General features: G+C 43.3%; 1 protein-coding gene across 2 annotated transcripts in view; it reads left to right on the top strand.

Annotated features, from left to right (window-relative positions):
* Positions 1 to 21338, top strand: part of ENTREP2 (endosomal transmembrane epsin interactor 2) — a 223224-nt gene that overhangs the window by 31087 nt on the left and 170799 nt on the right. The window lies entirely within an intron of this gene.

A 21338-nucleotide genomic window follows, 5' to 3' on the forward strand; every position in this document is an offset into this window, starting at 1 on the left:
TCCTTTTAAAAGACAAACCATTTAGTGTCCAATCCAGCACGAGCTTCTTCCCCACTATTCCCATTCCAGCAAAAACTGAAGACAGAACAGCCTTCCCCAACCTGGTGCCCTTCGAGCATTGTTGTACTACAACTTCCATTGCCTCTAACCATCAGCCATCTTGAATGGGACTAATGGGAGCTGCAGTCCAAAGCATCTGGAGGGCAAGGCTGAGCTAGAGCAGTGGGTTACAGCTTTTCTCTCTGGAAATGTGGCCATTACCCATTGGAAACAAAACCCCATGCAATTGCTTAAGTGAGATTCCACCTTCAGTTGTGTGTTAATTGAGCCAAGAGCCCCCAGTTTTCACAGCATTTCCCTCTCTCTTTTGATAAATTGGAGATGGATGTGAATTAAGGGGTAACTATATCATGACATTAGAGGGATGCGGGTGGCGCTGTGGACTAAACCACAGAGCCTAGGACTTGCTGATCAGAAGGTCGGAATCCCGCAACAGGGTGAGCTCCTGTTACTTGGTCCCTGCTCCTGCCAACCTAGCAGTTCGAAAGCACATCAAAGTGCAAGTAGATAAATAGGTACCGCTCTGGCGGGAAGGTAAACGGCATTTCCGTGCCCTGCTCTGGTTCTCCAGAAGCGGTTTAGTCATTCTGGCCACATAACCTGGAAGCTGTACTCTGGCTCCCTCGGCCAATAAAGCGAGATGAGCGCCGCAACCCCACAGTCGGTCACGACTGGACCTAATGGTCAGGGGTCCCTTTACCTGTACCTTATATCATGACATTTATAAAAAGATGCCATCTATTGCCCTACTCTTAAAGGAAATGAAAGACGACTCTGATGCAATGAAGCCATGCAATTTTTGTTGGGTATTGTTGGTGGTAATAAATCTGGTTTGGTTAAATAATAAAAGGAGGATTCTCTGGATGCCTAGAGCCATATTTGAGGCAAGTACACCTTGGTGAGAGAACTCCAGCAGAGATTTAGGATCGTAAAAACATGGACCAAAGTAAAGCATGGTAATATAGTCTGTCAGACCTTTAAAATATCCCCTTCTAAGTATCTTTCAAAGTTTCCCTTAGCATAGAAATAGAGACCACACGTTTGGTTGCTTAAAAATTGTTTACTTATGTACATACTAAAGAAAGTATGGTGAATTGTATTGTATAGAACTGTCTTTGATTTGTATTCTTTTTCTTTTTTCATAGTACCATATATAACAATGTAATGTTGTCAAGCAAACTTAATAAAATAAAAAATAAAAATGGTTTATTTACAAACTTCAAAGGTGAGATTCATGTGCTTTTCTATATTACAGCAAGAAAAGACAGGCAGTACAGCTAAGTTTCAAAATTGGTAAACATTTCTAAATTATTTGCACAGAAACAAAAGATGGTTTGCTGAAGCCATGTGGTCTGGGCTTGGAGCGGCCAGCCCAGACATCCTTACTGGTTGGTTGCATGGTGAAAAGAGAGAAAACAAAGGCTTTGGTAACTCTTTCTCCCAAGGTGAGGGGGTGTGACCCAGTTAGCTCTGGCAGAAGTGCTTCCTCTATGGTCTTAACCCCTTCATGCATTAACTAGTTCCTGGTTATATGAGGCTGATATTTATACCACAGTTATCGTGAATGTTGCCTCATTGACTTCCTTTGACTTCACACACAGATGGTGAGGTGGGGGCAATCTACTGAAAAGCACCCAAGCTCATATTGTAACCATCTGATTTTCTAACTTTGGTTTTGTTGCCAACGTTTGCTATGTTTTGAATATGGCCTATTTAAACTATCATGGTTAATAAGTTTGAGGAAGTGAAGCTGGGTAAATGTAATAAAACACACAAAGAGACAAATATAAAATGGACTGGTAAAAAGTGTTTGTCCTTTGCGAAAGTTGGAATATAAAGAGTAAATGTGACCTAGAAAAAAATATATTGACCTTGCATTAAGATTCCTTTTATTTAGTGTGAAAACACAACTTCCTACCCAAGAGAACAGTTGTGAGGATATAAGCAAGGGTTGTGAGGAGGGAGCAATTCTTAGGTGAATTGCCATAAATGACATTTTTTGGTAAGCTGTATAGAGTTGACGTAGCATTTTGCGGTGTGGCTTGTGTTAAGATCAATAAGACAATCTGGAGAGATTAGATGCAGCCTGAACATCCTATAATAAAAATCCGCATTGTGTCCAGTGCTGGATGACATCTGTATGTTTTCGACTTAAGCATGGGATTACCTTGCTTATGAAATAAGATACTCGGAGCAAGGAGACATTGGCCATTTCCCCCACTTTATTGATTTGTGTATCTCAGTCACTTTCTTTTACAGATAACTGGAGCCAATTTACTATTTTTCTCCAAGGAGGAGATTCTAGCCCCCTTGTTGGGGTCACAGCGCAAGGCTCTTTTGCAGACTGATCCTGCAGCCATCAGGCTTCGCTGCATGAGTCCTCTTCCTCATGTTTCCCACTGTCACACGCTTTCCACTGCCGTGAGCAGTCGAAGGTTTCAGAGAAATCACCACCAGGATTAGTCTCCTTTGGATGAGAGACAATTCATCTAAAAATGAGAGACAACTCATCAGAAATCATGTAGCTGTTAGGGAAAGATGTTTTCTTAATTGCCTGCATAAACCTGGCAGAATAAAAAGAGTTCTCAGCCAGCGTTTAAAAGGTGTCTGCTGAATCTCTAGTGGCAGAGCATTCCACAGGACTGGGCCAATGACATTAAAGACTTGGTTTCTTGTTGATGTAAAATGAGCCTCACCAACAATGACCAACAATCCTCTCAGATGATCTCAGTGATCGATCTGTGATCAAGGGTTCAGGAGATCCCTGAGATACCCTAGACCAAAGTTGTTCAGGACTTTGTAAATTAATGCACACCATACCACACCTCAACACTAGGCATCATTTTGTGCACCTGATGTTTCCTCTTGCTCAGCTTCCTTCTAAACGAAGAGGCTCCTGCTCTTTTCCCTGCTCTAAAATATCATTTTACAGATTTGCTATGACCAGAACTAAATGCAGTGTTCCAAGAGTGACTACACCAAAGATTTTTGTAGCAGCAGCAGCAGCAGCAGCAGCAGCAGCAGGAGGAGGAGGATCCTGGCAGTTTTATTTTCCATCCCTTTCCTTAAAGATTCCTGACATGAAATTCACCCTTATCTCCCTCTCTCATGGTGGAGCAGACAAAAGAAAGCACTTTTTCATGCAACCTGCCATTAATTAATGAAAGCTGCTGCCATATGTTGTGGTGGCAGCTGCTAGCATAGATGGTTTTAAATGGGGAGTAAGAATGAGTCTACTAGTTTATGATAGCTATAGGGAACCTTTGGGATCAGTGGCAGGATGTGGCTGGTGTCCTACTTGTGGATTTCCTTGTGGGAAACAGGATGCTAGACTTGGTGAACCTTTGGAATGAGCATCAGGGCTGCTCATACGTCCTTAAGCTTTTGTGGGTGCCTCATTCAAATGTGTAGGGAGATCCCCAGCTGTCATGGAGCCCATCTTTTAACCTTTAGCAGCCAGTAATGAAACACCAGCTGCCCAGCTTGGGCTACTGACCATCGCCAATCTGTCTGACACAGAGGATTAGCCAACCAGCAGCTGTAAGACCAAATTTGCATGCTGAGGTTTTTGCATTGTGAGATGGGAAAAAATTGAACAAACTAGTCTTCAGAAGAAGGTAAGAGGTGTGCCTGCTCAGGACTAGATATATGAACTTGAGGCTCTATTATGCCTGCCCTTTATAAGATGTGAAAATTACAGGGCTGGATAATCGTTCTCTAGCTCAGGGGCATTTTCCAAACTCTTAGTTGACATAAGTTGGGTTGGCTCTAATTTAGTGGGAAATGGCTTGGTTTATCTTCTGATCTGATGTGCAATGGACAAAAGTTGTGCATCTCATCTAGAGACTGTTATTACTAGGTCTTTCTGTGATTTTCCAAGGTGTATAAAAACTACAGAATGTGGTAGTGAATGCAGAATTTAGCTTCCTGAATGAAACATTGTGAAGATAATTATTCGCTTGTTCATGTAAAGATAATCATGAACCTTACTATAATTGCTGCAGTATAAATTATAACAATGCAGTCTGCTCACATTATACTTAAAATGCAATGCTAAATCTATGATTATTGCCATAAACCTCCCCCTTTTATGTTGAATGAATGCAGTGACACTAATTGGCTCAGAGAAGGGAGGACTCTGGTTTAATTTGCCCATTAACATTCTCTTTCTTTCTTTGAATGTAGCATGATAAATTCTCTTGGACCCTGAGAGGTCAGCTTGAAATTTGGTCTGCTCAGGACACCATTATATGCTTGAAGCTTGAACTAAAATCCGTTTAAAGCAAGGAGCAGAAATCCGTTTAAAGCAAGGTCCAGAAATTGTAAAACACAATACATTTTGGTGTGCTATACACTTCAAAACCCGAGTTAAGCCAGTTCAGTGAGGAGTAAATTCCATCTTGAATCACAGCCCGGCTATTCCCCAGCAGTGGCTTGTTTTGGTGTGATGAAGGAACCCAGGGAACAGACAGGGGTTTCAGCACCACGGAGAGCTCATGGAGAGCAACTTAACCTATCAAAGGTTGAACAACAAACTGAGCCTCAGAAAGCCATTGCTGCTTCTCCAGGATCCTTCCCCTCAACAGCTTAAAGGGTCCACTCTCTGGCCTGAAGACAGACACTCCTCCTATGCTCCCTGGCTCCCTGTGCTGCCTGACTGGTGAAATAATGTGGGAGGCGTTTGGCTCATCAGGCTTTGGGGGGAAATGGCCATGGGAGTCTTGTCACTTACTCTCTACAGACCCTAGTGCTGTGGAAGGTTGCTCCATGGACTCCCAACCCCCACCAGTAGGCTCAGAGCCCTGAACTGGGTTTGATTCCTTAGTTGGTGGTAGCTGGAGTCATGACACACTGTCCCTGTGTTGAATACTATTCTATCCAGGATGGAAACGAGAGAAGTGTAGAGCAAAAAAATGGGAGATCATTGCAGGGTTTTGCTAGCGGCAAGGAGAAGTGCTGCTCGTGTTTCATTGGTTCATTTCTTTTTCCAAAATATCTAAAAGCAACTTACAAAATGCTAAACTGCAGAGCAACTTATGAGAATTGTTTTCTGTCTCAGTTTGCATACTTGAGCTGATTTTGACAAGAGGGTTTTGTTAAGAGGAGAAGGGGGGTGTCTTTATTAAGTGCTGCTTGCTTAATCATATAACATGGCTTACTGTGCACAATGCTCCTAGGGGGAAGCTGAGCCGTCTTATAATAAAAGAATCTTGAAGACAGCAGCAACTTGAGACATCGGAGAGGACAGGTTGCTAGGCCTTGCAGTGGTCTGAGAATTCCTGAAGTGCAAAGATGCTGCTGCTAGAAGGATCTTGGAAGACTCTTGATGATTAAGATTTTCTTTATATTGACTGGTTTGAAGGTGTCCATATGCCATAAATGTGGAGTTTTAGATGGAACTGACAGAGTAGCAAGCAAGGAACAGGCAGTGCAGACTGCAGCAGCAGCAGCCATATTACTGAGTCAGCATTCTTACTTTGCAGTGCTCCTACAATCATTGCCCAAAGTGAAGTCCTCACAGAGTGTCAAAGCACATGCAGTGTTCTGATGACACTGAGCTACTTGGTAATTTCCTATTTTTCTTAAAATGGTGTTTGCCACCTGCATGTTTTAAATGTACTTGCATTAAAAATACATTTAAAAACTACAAACATACTGCTTGATTAATCTGGGACACACATTTAGTCTCTCAGAATGCTTTTGATCAATTAATCTACCCAATTTATCAACAGAATGTTGAAGACTTAAGAAGACCATTAGAATTTTCAATGGTCTCATGTGGTGGGCTAAAAGAGTGGACCACTAGGAACTGGTACTGTAGGAATGTGGACCTGGCAGCTGTCTCTTGCATGAGTATCATTTAAAGGCACCTTCGCATGTTGAAAGTGTAGGGTACAAGGGAGATCCGTTTCCCATTTCTACATGGCAGGGACAAACATTTTGGAACCTGATGGCTCCTCCAAAGAGTATTGGGCTTCAACAGAATATCACTTGCCTCCATCTTCAGACAATGGACATCAAAGTGAATAACTGTGTGGCTGGCAACTTTATGGCTGGCAGTACTCTTATTATTTTGATTAGACAAAGAATGAACATCCAGGTGGATCAAAAGTGCTAGACACATGCTCAGAGTTGTTGCTTATCACCGCAAGATGTTAACTGACATTTGCCCCTACATTCCCCCCCCCCCCCATTTCTGGCTTTCAGGCAACCAGCTGTTATACAGAGGAGAACTCTTAAGGTCTGCCAGATACAGCAGATTAAAGTTAAAGACTGCAAGCACTCCACTGTGGTGATGATGGTCAAATCCCATGTTAGCTGCCTACCAAAACCAATTGCATCATGTGATTTACCTAATGGAGCTTCCCAAGTATTTTGCAGGATGGTTAAAGCTTGGTAATTTTGAATATATCTAAGGTTCTGTCACCTTTCCTCATTTCATGCTTCATTCTGTAGCGAGGGTTCAAAAATGAGCAGCTATCATTTTAAGCTTGGGGTTTTGGGGTCTGGAGCAAAGTTTGCACTGCTGTTTTATAGAAGAGGCTGTAGTGTGCATGCATGAGATTCAGTTGACCCTCCCTGCCCACCCCCAAGTAACCAAGCTGTTTGGACAGGAATCTTAATTGCATTGATACAAAGACAGATTGGATGTCCTGCAAGGGGGAGTTGTGTGCCTTCTGTGTACTGTTGTACAATTGACTTAGGGGATCCCAATTTGCAGACTGCAGCAGTTTCTCGGGTCCTGAAATTGAAAGTCAGCACTCTGTTGGAAGTGGTGCTGTGCCTTGGGGTCATCGCTGGCCACATTGCTCCCATTTGATGAGGCAAATAAATTCCTCTTGATTTTTTAACCCCTTTTTTGCTGAGGAATGGGTGGGCATGCAGACCCTGGAGTTAGTTTTACAACTCTTGTTCACAGTGCAAAAGAAATTGTCTCCCTGATGTGCTTGTTCTTCGTGGCAAGCTGGTAAGATAAACTTTCTTTCTCCTCCTCTTAATATAATATTTGAACCCAGTGGGGACCATGCAATGAATCTGAATGTCTGGAGATTATGGACAAAGCAAAGGAGGTACATTTTCACACAGCACAGCATTCATCTATGGAACTCATTCCTTCAAGATGCAGTGATGGTTACCAATTTGGGTGGTTTCAGAAGGGTTAGGCAAATTACTGGAGGATAAGACTCTCAATATCTTCTAGTCATTATGAACACCAGAGCATTTTATGTTATTTTATAGAAATATTTATAAAGAACTATTCATAAAAAATCAGAACAGTTTATAACAATTGGACATAAAACTGTATAATAAAACCATTCAAAAAAGTTAAAATAAAAAATCAGGTAACTCTTATGGAAAGATGTATTCTTAACTGCCTGCATAAGCCTGATAGAATAGGAAGGTTTTCAGCAGGCATTTTGAAGTTAAAACAGAAAGCTCCTGCTTTATCTGTTGGCAGAACAGCCCACAATACTGGGCCAACAACACTAAAGGTTCGGTTTCTTCTTGTCAAATGAGCCGTGCCATCTCAGGGAATGACCAACGACGCTCCTGTAGATAATCTAAGTGATCAAGCTGGGATAGAAAGGTCCAGGCAATTCCTGAGGTAAAGGTAAAGGTACCCCTGACCGTTAGGTCCAGTCGCGAATGACTCTGGGGTTGTGTGCTCATCTTGCTCTATAGGCCGAGGGAGCTGGTGTTTGTCCACAGACAGCTTCCGGGTCATGTGGTCAGCAGGACTAAACCGCTTCTGGCGCAACGGAACACAGTGACAGAAACCAGAGCGCACGGAAACGCTGTTTACCTTCTCGCTGGAGTGGTACCTATTTACTTGCACTGGCGTGCTTTCGAACTGCTAGGTTGGCAGGAGCAGGGACTGAGCAGTGGGAGCTCACCCTGTCGCGGGGATTCAAACCGCCAGCCTTCTGATTGGCAAGCCCTAGGCTCTGTGGTTTAGACCACAGCACCACCCACATCCCATAATTCCTGAGGTACCCAGACCTGAGTGGTTCAGGGCTTTGTAAATTAATACAAGAACCTTGAACCTAGCTTGGTAGCAGATGCACAGCCAGTGCAGATGATTTAAAAAATGGTGCCATGTTGCTGGCCAGATGCCCCCATCAGCTATCTGGCTGCCATATTCTGCACCAGCTGCAGCTTCCAATCTGAACCCAAGGGCAGTCCCACAGAGAGCGCACTGCCATAATCCAATGCATGGTCTGTAAGAACTGGATCAGGGCAATGACCTAGTCCAGCATCCTGTTCTCACAGTGGCCAACCAGATTTCTGTGGAAACCTGCAGTCAAGACCCAAGCGGAATACTGTGTACTGTGACAAAGAGGTAAAGATGCTTAAATGCTAAGGATCCTGAATGGGAGAGTGTTTGTGCTCATATCTTTCTCGTGGGCTTCCCACAGGCACTTTGAGAATCCTAGAATTGGAAGGGACCCCAAGGCTTATCTAGTCATAACTCATGCAATTCAGGAATCTCAGCAAAGCATTCAAGACAGATGGTCATCCAAACTCTGCTTAAAAACTTCAAGGAAAGAGAGTCCACCACGTCTCATGGGAGTCCCTTCCACTGTTGAAGAGCTCTCCCTGTCAAAGTTCTTCCTGGTGTTTAGTCAGAATCTCCTTTCTTGCAACTTTAAGCCATTGGTTTGGGCCCTACCCTCCAGAGCGGGAGAAAACAAGCATGCTCCCTCCCCCATGTGACAGCCCTTGAGATATTTGAAGATGGCTATTGTATCTCCTCTCAGTCTCCTCTTTTCCAGGCTAAACACACCCAGCTCCTTCAAGCGCTCCTCATAAGGCTTGATTTCCAGACCTTTGATCATCTTGGTTGCCTTCTTCTGCACACGTTCCAGCTTGTCATCATCCTTCTTAAATTGTCATGCCCAGAGTTGGTGTACCAGTATTCCAGGTGTGTCTGACCAAAGCAGAATAGAGTGGTACTATTAATTTCAGGGAGGTGGTGGTACTGTGGTCTAAACCACTGAGCCTCCCAGGCATGCCTATCGGAAGGTCGGCAGTTTGAATCTGTGCAGTGGGATGAGCTCCTGTTGCTCTGTCCCAGCTTCTGCCAATCTAGCAGTTTGAAAGCATAGTATCACGAGTAGATAAATAGGTACTGCTGCAGTAAATGGTATTTCCTTGTTCTCTGGCACTCATCACAGTGTCGCATTGCACCAGAAGTGGTTTACTCATGCTGCCACATGACCTGGAAAGCTGTCTGTGGACAAACGCCAGCTTCCTCAGCCTTAAAAGCGAGATGAGCGCCACACCCCATAGTGCTTTTGGCTGAACTTAACCATCCAGGGCTCCTATACACTATACTTCTGTTGGTGCAGCCTAGAATAGCACACCTTCAAGCATGTCAATGTCCTTCTTAAATTGTGGTGCCCAGAACTGGACATGGTATTCCAAGTGTGGTCTGACTAAGGCAGAATAGAGCAAGACTATGACTTCCCTTGATCTGAACACTAGACTTCCTTCTGTTGATTCAGCCTAGAATAGTATTTGCTTGTTTGCTGCTGCATCACACTGTTGACTCATATTAAGCTTCTGGTCCACCAAGACCCCTAGATGCGTTTCACATGTACTGCTAGTAAGCCAGGTGTCCCCCATCTTATATTTGTGCATCTGGTTCTTCTGCTTCAAGTGCAGAACCTTACATTTGTCCCTATTGAAATTCATTTTGTTAGCTTGCACCCTGTTCTCCAATCTGTTAAGGTCATTTTGAATTCTGAATATGTATTCTGCAGCATTAGATACCCCTCCCAGTTTGGTGTCACCTGCAAATTTGATGAGCAATCCCTCAATTCCTTCATCCAAATTGTTTATAAAGACGTTGAACAAGAATGGACCCAGGACAAAACCCTGTGGCACCCCACTTGTCACTTTCCCCCCAGGATGACGAGGAACCATTAATGAGTAATTAATGGTTGTGTTCAGTCCATCCACCAGCTACAAATCCACCTACAGTAACAGTTATCTTGTTCAACCCATATTTTACCAGCTTCCTTGCAAGAATATCATGGGGACTTTGTCAGAAGCCTTACTGAAATCAATATGCACTGTGTCCACAGCATTCCCCATATCCACCATCAAAAAAAGAAATGAGATTCGTCTGACATGACATTTTTGAGAAACTCATGCTTTGTCTTAGTAATTACAGCCTCCTTTTCTAAGTGCTCACAGATTGACTGTTGAATTATCAAGCTCACCAGTCAATAGTTACTGGGTCTTCATTTCCCCGCTTTTTGAAGATGGGGACAACATTTTTCCACCTCCAGTCTGCAGGGACATCACCTCTTTTGCAAGAATTTTCAAAGATAATAGACAAAGGCTCTGAGATACATCTGCAAGCTCCTTTAGTACCCTTGGACTCAGCTCATTAGGCCCTGGGGATTTGAATTCATTTAAAGTATCTAGGTGGTCCCTTACTACCTCTTTTTCTATTTTGGGTTGCAGCTCTTTCCTTACACCATTTATTCTGTTATCACCAGGTTGGGCATCGCTTTCCTTTTGGGTGAAGACAGAGGCAAAGTCGGTGTTCAGCAGTTCCGCTTTCTCTCTGTTACCCAATAGCATTGCTCCATCTACAGCACCTACCACTTGCTTGTTCTTTCTTTTGCTTAAAACATAGCCAAATAAATTATTATTATTATTATTATTATTATTATTATTATTATCATCATCATCATCATCATTATCATCATCATCAGCAAAAAAGTACAATTCCCAAATTTCCCCCTCCTCCCCCACGATTTCCCTCAGCTTCCTCTTCTGGTTTTTACACATTAACTTCTCCTGTTTGCTTTATTGTATCTTAATATTGAGTTCTTTATATTAAATATTGTTATGCACATATCATTTTACCATCATCTTCGTAATTTATATTTTTGTTAATTGTAAGTGTTTACTCAAACCCTGCTAGTGAGTCCATTGTTTTACATTGTTTCTGTTGATACAACATAAATGGTTCCCAAACTTTTTAAAAGTCTCCATTGTCTTTGTCTCTAAGTCTTTCTGTTAGCTTTGCCATTTCAGCATATTCCATCAATTTTTCTTGCCATTCTTCTTTAGTTGGTATTTCCTCACTTTTCCATCTTTGGGCTAGCAGTATCTTAGCCGCAGTTGTAGCATACAGGAAAAGTTTCTTCTTCTCTTTTGGCAGATCTTGACCTGAAATGCTTAATAAAAAAGCTTCTGGTCTTTTAACAAAGGTAATCTTAAACATTTTTTTGATTTTATTATAAATCATATCTCAATAATTTTTAATTATTTTGCAATTCCACCACATATGAAAAAATATGCCTTCTTTTTCTTTACACTTCCAACACTTTATTAGAGCCTATTCTATACATTTTTGCAGGTGTGATATACCATCTATACATCATTTTCATATAATTCTCTTTTAACAATATACAGTCAGTAAATTTTAAATTCCCTTTCCAGTTTCCCCCAGTCTTCCATTTGTATATTGTGTCCTAAATCTTGTGCCCACTTAATCATTAAACATTTAACCTCCTCATCTTTTGTTTCCCATTCTAGAAGTAAATTAGACGCTTTCTTCAAAAGTTTGGTATTATCCTCTATGATTTCTCTTTGGAATTTAGAGATGGTATAACTGAATCCTTTCTTATTGTCTTCTTTAAATACCTCATTTAGTTGACGATATTGCAGCCAATCGTATACATATTCTCTAATCTCATAAATTTCCTTAAGATTTAATTTCCCTTCTATCTCTGTTAATAGATCTCTATATGTAGAACATTTTTCTTCCCTATTTATTTTTTTAATTGAAGTTACTTCTGCTGGGGACAGCCACCATGGGGTTTTTTGTTCTAATAGATCATTGTGTTTTCCCCATACTTTTAAGTATGATTATGAAATCCTTTATGTATTTTCCCTTTTATTATTATTATTTTTAACCTTTCTTTCAAGTCTGAGCTCATTCTGAGCTTTAGTCTGCCTGACTTTCACCCTGCAACTGTTGGCCACATGTATATTTCCCCTTTCTTCCATTTGTTATACATGCCCTTCCTAAATCTCAGCTCATGTGTAAGCTGCTTCTTACAGCTCATTCCTGTAACCCACACTGGTTTCCTTAGATGCCTCCCAATTTTCTTTATTGTTGGAATTGTCTGCATTTGGGCCTTTTCTCCTTTTAGAAACCATCCATCTTGAACTCCCTTCTCTCTTAATATTTCTGACCATGGGATCTCACCCAGTAGTTCCTTAAGCTTTTTGAAACTGGCTTTCTTAAGGCATTGTCCAAGCCCAGCTACACTCAGCTTTCCCTTGCCTCTGCATTGTGAAACCCAGGAGGATATGATCACTTCCTCCCAAGTTTCCGAGTACTTCCACTTCTTCCACTTCTTTGATCAGTTCCTCCATGTTGGTGAGGACCAGGTGCAGGATAGATGATCCCTTTGTTGCTTCTTCCATCTTCTGGAAAATAAAGTTGTCAGTGAGGCAATGGAGGAAATTGTCCCACCTTAGATTGTTGGCAAAGTTTGAGTTGCAGCACTGTGTTAGTGCTCTCAGAGCTCTTTTGAGGCCGATTGGTGTTCTTGAAAGTATTGCTGCATCGTCTGCATAGAGCAGAACAGAGATGTGTCTTCCAGCACGTTTTGGGAAGTGGAAGTTTATGTTTTGGAGGTGGCCCACCGTGGAGTTGATATAGAAATTAAATAAGGATGGGGCCAATATGAAGCCTTGCTTGCCACCTTTCAGTTTCAATGGCATTGGTGAAATGGCCCCGTGGGTTACATCTTACTTTGAGTGAGGTCCCTTTAGGTAACATACAAATTAAATAAAGTATACGTCTGTCTATTGAGGTGGCCTCCAGTTTTTCCCACAGTTTAGTTCTGGGTATGGAATCAAATGCTGCTTTGAAATCTATAGTAGCAGCATAGAGGGAGGTTGTGTTGTGGTAGGAGTACTTCTTAATGAGATGATGGAGTAGTAAGCCAGCTTGCTCCTCTGCAATTATATTTTCTTGTTCCATCCAGTCATGGAATTTCCATTGTAGATGTCTTGCGTAAAGTTTACTGATTACATTGAGGAGACTAATTGGTCTGTAGTTTGCAGGATCACCCTTTCCCAATTTTTAATATATAGGGACAATGATTGCAAGCCCCCAGTCCTTGGGGGCTCGGCCATGGGTGTCAATGCAGGTGAAGAGTGAGGCCAGAGTAGGGGCCCAGAATTCCATATTGTTTTTAATGGCCTCTGGTGGGATTAGATCTTCCCCTGGGACCTTCCCCAGTCTTAGCTGAGCTACCAAGTTCTTAATCTCTGTCACCATCCAAGCAGAGGTGTCTGAGTAGAGTTCCTGAAAGTGTGCCTCCCAGGTCCCTCGGGTGATGTGACAGTCCACCATGTTTGGGCCATTGCTTTGTGAGCTAGAAGTAATATGCCAGAATGTGCCTGAATCATTGGATTTGACTGCCTGGATAAGTCGCGTCTAGGTGTTCTTCATGGCTTCCCTTTTCTTGCGTCCCAGCAGATGTTTGTAATCAGTATCTCTTCAGCTGGAGGAGGTCCATTGCAGCTGTTGGTCTTAGATATATAGTGTTGCTCGGTTGTTCACAGCAGCGCTCGAGATTTGTAGGAGGATGACCTGTGCCACAAATCCGTTTTAATGAACACATCAAAGTGCTCTGTAAATGATAGTTAAAGCCTTTATATATCAACCTTTTGTGCTCTTCCACACCTGCCCAATGTTCCTGACCCTTCTTTTGGATTCTTTTAGCTTCTTTTGAATTCTTATAGATTTTTATATTCACCTTGTGTTTTAATACCTTTTAGCTTTCGAAAGCACTTTTTAGGTTGTAAATGCTGGTCTATGACCGTAATAAAGATTTGAAATTGAGTTGCAGCAGATATTGGGGAAACTGAACTCTCCCACGACTACTATACCTCTCCTTTCTGAATTTTTGGCAATCCGCTGTAGAAAGGCTCATCCAAGTCTTCTGTCTGGCTTGACAGTTTATAGCAGACACCCACAGTGTGGTCACTGTTGTTTCTCTCTCCTGTATCATAAAATCTCCACACTCATAAAATCTCAGCCTGCTTTCCATGCTCCAGGCCATGGATTTCTTCACAAGTGCACACATCCCTTTCATATAATGCTGCTGCTCCTCCTTTCCTGTGTGGTCTATTCCTTTTGAACAGGTTGTACCCCTCAATTCCTCAGTCATGGTCTCATCCCACCAGCCTTCAGAGAAGGCTTTTGATCTGACCCAGCAGGGCAAGTCTTGTGTTCTGCTGTCAAAATTCTGCAGCTGCATTTCAGGCAACAGAGCAGAAGTGAATGTGCTCTTCAATTAATTTGGCAGGAGAGCACTCCCTCCCTCTCTGCCATCATTTAAGCTCCTCTTTGTGAAATGGTGAGAAATGTTGTTTCCTGCACAGAGCTTTGATGTTGTGGACCATTTGAAGCAAAATGTCAGTGTAACTTTTTTACATATCTGTTACATTTTGATTCGTGAAAAGTGGCATTCAGTCTTGGTAAGAATTGTTTGTGCCGATGTGATACATTTCCCAGTACTGTTCATTCTTTCCTGCTGGTGCCCCCCCCCGAACACTTTACCAAGAGAGAGGGCTTGGGAGATGCAGAGATTTTAAATTCACGCTTGCCTCCTTTGCCCTCCAGAGATTTTGTTCAGAGATCAGATGGGCTAATGTAGCAGAACAGCTCCCATGGAATTTGCAGCAAGTTACAGTCTGTGACAAGAGAAGGGGAGCATTAACCTTCTGCAAAATCTGCACTCAGCGATGGAAATTGGAGATTATGATGCTGATGCGTCACATCCAGATTTCTGTCTCTCACTGTAGTCTTATTATCAAAGGCATGTTACAGGAGAGTTACTTTACAAATGCTTGGGTTTTCAGGTGATCTTTTCATGGACACCTGAGATAACAGAGTCTCATCAAAGTCTGAAGCATTTTCTCTCTCTCTCTTGGATGTTGATGCATGTATTCATCTGTGCGACCCCCCTGTTTCCTCATTTCCTGCAAGTATAAAAACTGGTCAGTTAATAAAATGGCAATCCGTGATCAAGGGTGCAGTGTGTGACTCACTTTTAGTGTGTCATGGTGAACAGGGGTTCAATATAATATGTTACCTCCAAAGAGTTCTAGACCACTATGCAATGAATGCTTGGGGCCTTTTTAAAAAAAACCCCAAGTCACCATTAAACTTAAGCGGCAGACTCTGTATTTGTTGTGTGCTGTTGTCTTCCTTTCAGAAGAGTCACCCTCTCTTATTCCTCAGAACGTCTTTATCAGATTGGTGAAAAAGTAGATAGAAGAGCTGACTTGTCAAAACTTGGCTCTCCCTGGTGCAGCTGGAAATGGCTTTTGAGGTAGAATGAAAATGCTGCAAGGCCACATTCAGGTTTTGAAGAGCTCACCTGATTGGGGGGGGGAGGTGCTCCTCAGACTCACCTCCCCCTACTATATTCTCTCCATTTGCTGGAGGAGAAAGCTCTGCAGCACTGCTGCAGGGTCCTAAATGGGGGGGGGGGACTATTTCTGCAGACTCGGTTCTTCTCCTTGAATATGTGGATGGCAGTCAGGTTGCAGCAGAGAGAGCAGAGAGCCTGGGAAACTGTCAGTGCTGGTCTCTCTCAGTTTCAAGTTCACTTCTCCACATTTCCATACCATGAAGACCCATCAGTATTTTAGAACTCATTTCTCCAAATGCACACGTTTCTATGCAATTTTGCCTAAAATACACATTTTTGAAAGTTTTTTTTCACAAATATACGCATTTTCTGCACCCTTCCCCCTAACACATTTATTATTGTAAACATAATTTGTTTTGAGAACTGCAAATTTCAAATAAACAATTGCATTTGGTTGATGTAAAAGCTAGGAGCCAAATGGTACATTAACCCTACGTTTCAGTCACCACAGTCATCTAGGCACTTTTTCCCCCCAAGAGTACAAAGCAAATAAAGACAAGATGGAGAATTTACGTAGCTGGAGAGAGAATAAATGCTGGGCACAAAAGACAAGTTTTTTTAGCACAAAGAAGCAATCAAGTGGAAAAGCAGTCAAGAAGAGATGTGACTGCCGTTACATTCTAGCAAAAGTAAAAACCTCTTTTACTCAATTAGAGGGATAATTTGCCAAAACTTGTATCTTTGTAAATTTGTAAACAACTTTGCATAGAGAATTTATTTGGGTTTTTTTGCAATTTGTGGTGTTTGGAGGGTTGTAACCAGCCATAGCAAAGCAGGTCATACAGAGGGACAGTTTAGGCATGTATAGGACTGTACTGAAAAAAACCCTTAGTACAGTGGTACCTTGGGATATGAACGCTTCTGGCTGTGCATGTGTCGGGTTACGAGCTGCACTAACCCGGAAGTAGTTGCTCCCAGATGCGAACTTTGCCCCGGGATACGAGCGGGATGCAGTGGGAGGCGAGCTTTCACTAATGGCACCTCATGTTAAGAACAGTTTCAGGATAAAAATGGACCTCTGGAACGAATTAAGTTCGTATCCAGAGGTACCACTGTAGTTCAAAGCTCGTTTTCCTTTTTCTTTTTAAGAAAATTCTTTTGTGCAAGGAAAACGAAAAGAAAAAGAAAAAAAGGCTTGAAGCTGCAAAAGAAACCTCCTTTGCACTTGGCTTCATTGTCTGGGGACTAAGACGGCTATAAATGCAGAGACAGGCAGTCAGAGAATCCCAGCTCTCTCCATTCCCTCTACCTCTAACCAGTGCACCCGACTAAGACTGGAAAACACATCAGGAGAAGCTGGCAGATGCTGGAGTCTCTCTCCTCTTGCAGCCTCCCCGAAAGAACTCAGGGAAGTCTTGGCTCAGTGTTTGAGCTCCCACATGAGCATGGAGGGGGGCCACTTGCTTCTCCCTTGCGCTCTTTCCATCACCTCCTTCTCCTCGCCACCCCTGCGCATCCCCGGTCAGTCACACCATTGCAAACAGCATTGCGCCAAGGACACTGGTTCCCCACGCAAGCAGCTCCAAAGGTCAGGAACTGCAGCAGTCATAGCCCTCCTCTTCCTCCCCGCCCCCAACCAAGGCTGTGCTGCTTCAGCTTGCCTCAGTCTCCACCATCACTCCTCGGGCTGTTACTTGCCAGTGCCTTGACGTTCTGGCATGCGGAGTGCAGCATTAGCCCTTGCATGCCTGCAGGCGCAGATTGGGCAGCCATCAAACATGTGAGCTGTCCTTTGGTGCTGTGCTGCTGCGCGAACCAGCTGGCTTCGTAGCTTCTGTCTCATCCTGCATCTTCTGCCCTTGCTGGTATACTGTGGACTCAGGGCTTCTGGACCCGGTGCCTATAGCGTGATTAGCCTGAACAAAGACCTCTTCTTTGCTCTGAAGTCAAAGCCATCAATGTTGCATTTTGGGTTGAGCGTGAAGCCCAAAACACAGAGATATGTTATGAGTTGTCACCTGCTTGACAGCTTAGCATGGGGGAGAACTGGATCTCTCCTGGAATGAGCACCTGTCTGGGGGTGGAAGAAATGCTTCCAGCAGAAGGACTTCATGATCTCTGTCCCAAGAGGTGGGGAGATGCCTCACAGGGCAGTCAGTAGCTTTGGATTCAAGAAGTAATGTGTTTACCAGGGGCATCTTTTTCAGGGTCATCTGTGCACACAAAAGGCCTGCTTGAGATGAAAACCCTTTCCAGCTCTATCGCAGTGATGGCATGCAACCTCCTCTCCGGCTGTGCTTTTTGGTTTCTGCCATTGCCTTTTTGGGCTGCCTGTTGTGGCCCCGGAAAGTCCTGTGAAGTGGCTCGATGTGGAAGGGCCGCAAGCTGAAAGTTGGCAGGGGCTGGTTCCTGTCTTTTGGACTGGCTTCTCTTTGTGCTTGCTTTTACCCAACACTCGGGGCTTCTTTTTACATCACATCCAGCCATGTATCTGCGGTGGAGTTTCTATTGGGCCTTCTGCACATTTGCTCAAAGGGCTTCGTCTTGGCAAGTCATTTAGGTGTAAGCCACAAGCACAGGAAAGCACACACTGGCCATCTTCCAAGTAGGACGGCTTCTTAAGCAGCACCCAAAAAAGAGGATGTCAATTTGCATGATGCTGGCATTGCTGAAGCTGCAGATTTAGAAGTGCATCTAACCGTTCTGAGGGAGCCTGCTCAGTTTTCTGCCCCTGGGCAGCTTCAAGGCCTCTGCCTCACCTGAGGTGCTGAGGGCATGCACCTTAGTTGGGCCCTCTGCTGTGGCTCTCAATGTTTGGGTAGTCAGGAGTAGCTAGCATTGGGCCCTGTGTTGGACTCCAGCTCCCGTCAGCCAGCATGGCCAATGGCAGAGATGATGGGCGTTGTAGTCTAACATAATCTGGCTGACTATCTCAAGGGTGGTAGCAGTCCTTAGAGTCCCACGCACTAAGGATTGGACTTGCATATACTTTCTGTCTCCCAGTGATGTGGGGTGGAAAATTCTGCAGCGGAAAATAAAATCCACCATAATATTGCAGCGGGGAGGGGATTCGGTTTCTAAAAAATACTGCTTCAGTTTGCACCTTTTGGTCTGCCATGACTATGGAAATGAGTACCATCGTTGGTAACGCAGAACAGGCAGAGCTGGATTCATGTCTTCTCTCTAAGTCAACAATTTATTGAGTGTATTGAACTAGTGGTCCTTTATTGTAACATGAAATTGCAATCACAAATTTATGTCATAATTTTTATCTTATTAACAGATTGTGTAAATTTTATTTTCTTTCCTTTTTCTTCCCCTCTTAAGTTGTACCCCTTTTCGGTGTTGTTGTTTTTTGTATGTAATAAGCATGGAAATAAGCATGAAAAATAATATATATTTATTTATTTTTTAAAAAGAAGACCTCAAGAGGAGAGGTCATCTTTAACTATCCTCCAAGAAAACAAAGGAGAAAGCATGGCTGTCTTGTTCTTCTTTAGACTAGTTAGTCTAGAACTTGAAACTTTTTTATCCAAGTTATGTACCTCCTACAATAAACAACTTTATTATTTTCTTACCTGCAGACACCTCTGTCTCTATGTGTGACTGTAACAGGTAAAGTCTGTTCTGTAAAGCCAGCTCAAACGCTGCTCATGCTGCATACCAAAAGGGGTTTCAACAGGCAATTGACCCTGTCACCCCATTATTCTTGTCCTGGAACTAAGGTTACCTGAGGCTCCCTGTTGCGGATACTGTCAATGGCAAAGCCAGATTTGCTGCTGCATATTGCATTGTTGTGAAATGGCCCTGATTGGAATATTAACGTCACCAAGAAATAAGTTGTTCCTGTGATAGTACAGCTATTAATGAAGATTGCCCTGTAAGGAAACCTCGAATCAACTTTTCATAAAGGTTTTCTTTTGCACACCCATTAAAATTATTGCTTTTTGAGGGGGGAAATGTTTCCCTTGGGTTCTTTACATCTGTTTTTCAAAACAGACCCATTCATTTTTGCTTCTCTGTTTTGAGCTCTGGAAACTACAGAGGGAGCCGCTGCCTGCATGTGCATCTCTGGTGAAGTAATGGAATACTTTCAAACTTGTCAGAACTTTTGCTAGGCTTTGGCAGAGTAGCATGCATGGCCGGCATTTTGAGCAACTCCTTCAAATTGGCAAACTGCTGTTGAAGCATCATCATCATCATTTTTAAAGCCCTTTGGAGTTACGTTAGACTTTAATTGTAACGCCAGAGGTTCCTATAGGGAAGAGCCATAGCTCAGTGGTAGAGCATCTGCCTTGCAAGCAGCAGGTCCCACATTCAATCCCCGGCATCTCTAGTCTGAAACCCCAGAAAGCAGCTGCCCGTCAGTGTAGGCAGTACTGAGCAAGAGGGACCAATGGCCTGACTCAGCATAAGGCATCTTTATGTGTTCATACAAGTGTGCTTTTCCTGCAGCTGTATGTGAGAGTTGACTCCACCATGGCTATCTCATTGACATGACCTCCCAACTTTTGCTCCTTTTGTCCCATCTCCATCCATTTTCCACCTCCTCCTCCTCCTCTCTCTCTCTCTGACTCTTTTCTCCCGCAAAAGTGCCTCCTTTCCTCTGCTTTGTCATCTCTTGTTTGGTCACAGTTATCCGTTCCGTTTGTGCTCAGCCTCGTTCTGTTTGTTTTATACTGCTGTGTGTCTTACAAATCCGTCCCCAGAGGATTGTCGTTTGCAGGGCTGTGTCCTCAGCTCTGCCTTGAAAGGCTCTCCCGGAAAGCCGCTGAAGCATGCTGTGCCTTCTGCGGCAGCTGCAGTGAGGAGGGTGTGTTGCTTCACTTACTCTGTGCCTGACCAGTCTCTGGAGCATCTTTGGCCAGCCTGGTGCCCTCCAGACGGCCGTGGACTACATCTCCCATCAGCTCTAGCCAGCGCACCTGCCTCAGCACTTCTCCTTGGAACAGAAAGGTTGCCACTTTGGGAACAAATCAAAGGTCTGCCAGCTTACTCTACCTGTTGCTGACTGGCAAGATTGTTCCGGGACATGGTATAATAAAGCAAGCTAGTCTCCGTTGATCATCCCTAGCATTCCACAATCAGAGGTACACTGTTATATATGGGTTGGGGTTTTTTTTTGGGGGGGGGGTTATTTGTCATGGCTTTCTGTATGTGCAGAGCTCCATGTGAGCTGGGATAATGCTTAGGCTAGGATAACCCCATGTGTGCAGAAGCTCCACATGCATACAAACTCTCCTGGTGTGCCCTCCTCAGAAATCACATCATTGCATCCACGGTTTCTTAACCCCACTATTGTCTAACCATTTTAAAAAACCACCTGAGCCAGCAACCACATTTTGTGCCCATTAAGTCCGTAAATTGCTTAGGAATCCTGAGAGTTTTCAATTGCCGGTCAGTTTTTGCTGGATGCAGTACGTTGTCATTTTTGCTGTTTTGCAGATAACTTACCTTGATTTTGCTAGTGCAAACAGGGGCAAGTGGCTTTACTGAAGTTTTCTCTTTCAATTCCACGCTCAATTTCCAGCCACCCTTCTGGCTTCTGACGTTTCATCCACCATTGCCAAGTGCTTTAAAGAATTGACTTCACAGCAAGTAAGTCTAGAAGCTTACTATCCTTCCAGTGAAAGTGGTGATTCTGTACACGGCCTGATATCCTGCTTCTGCATCCCCTAAAAAAAAAAGCTCAACAACAACTTTGTATGTAGAGCCTCAGAAATGGGATTTCAGTAGAAATAACAATGCAATAAAATGAAAACTGGTAATACAAAAAAGAATAAATCTCAGCTAGTGCATGAAAGAACTTGATAAGAAAAGTGCCCCTTGGCAAGTTGTGCAAGTCTGACATCTTATCTT

The sequence above is a fragment of the Podarcis gaigeae genome, assembly GCF_964106915.1.
Source record: "Podarcis gaigeae genome assembly, chromosome: 14".
NCBI lineage: Eukaryota > Metazoa > Chordata > Lepidosauria > Squamata > Lacertidae > Podarcis > Podarcis gaigeae.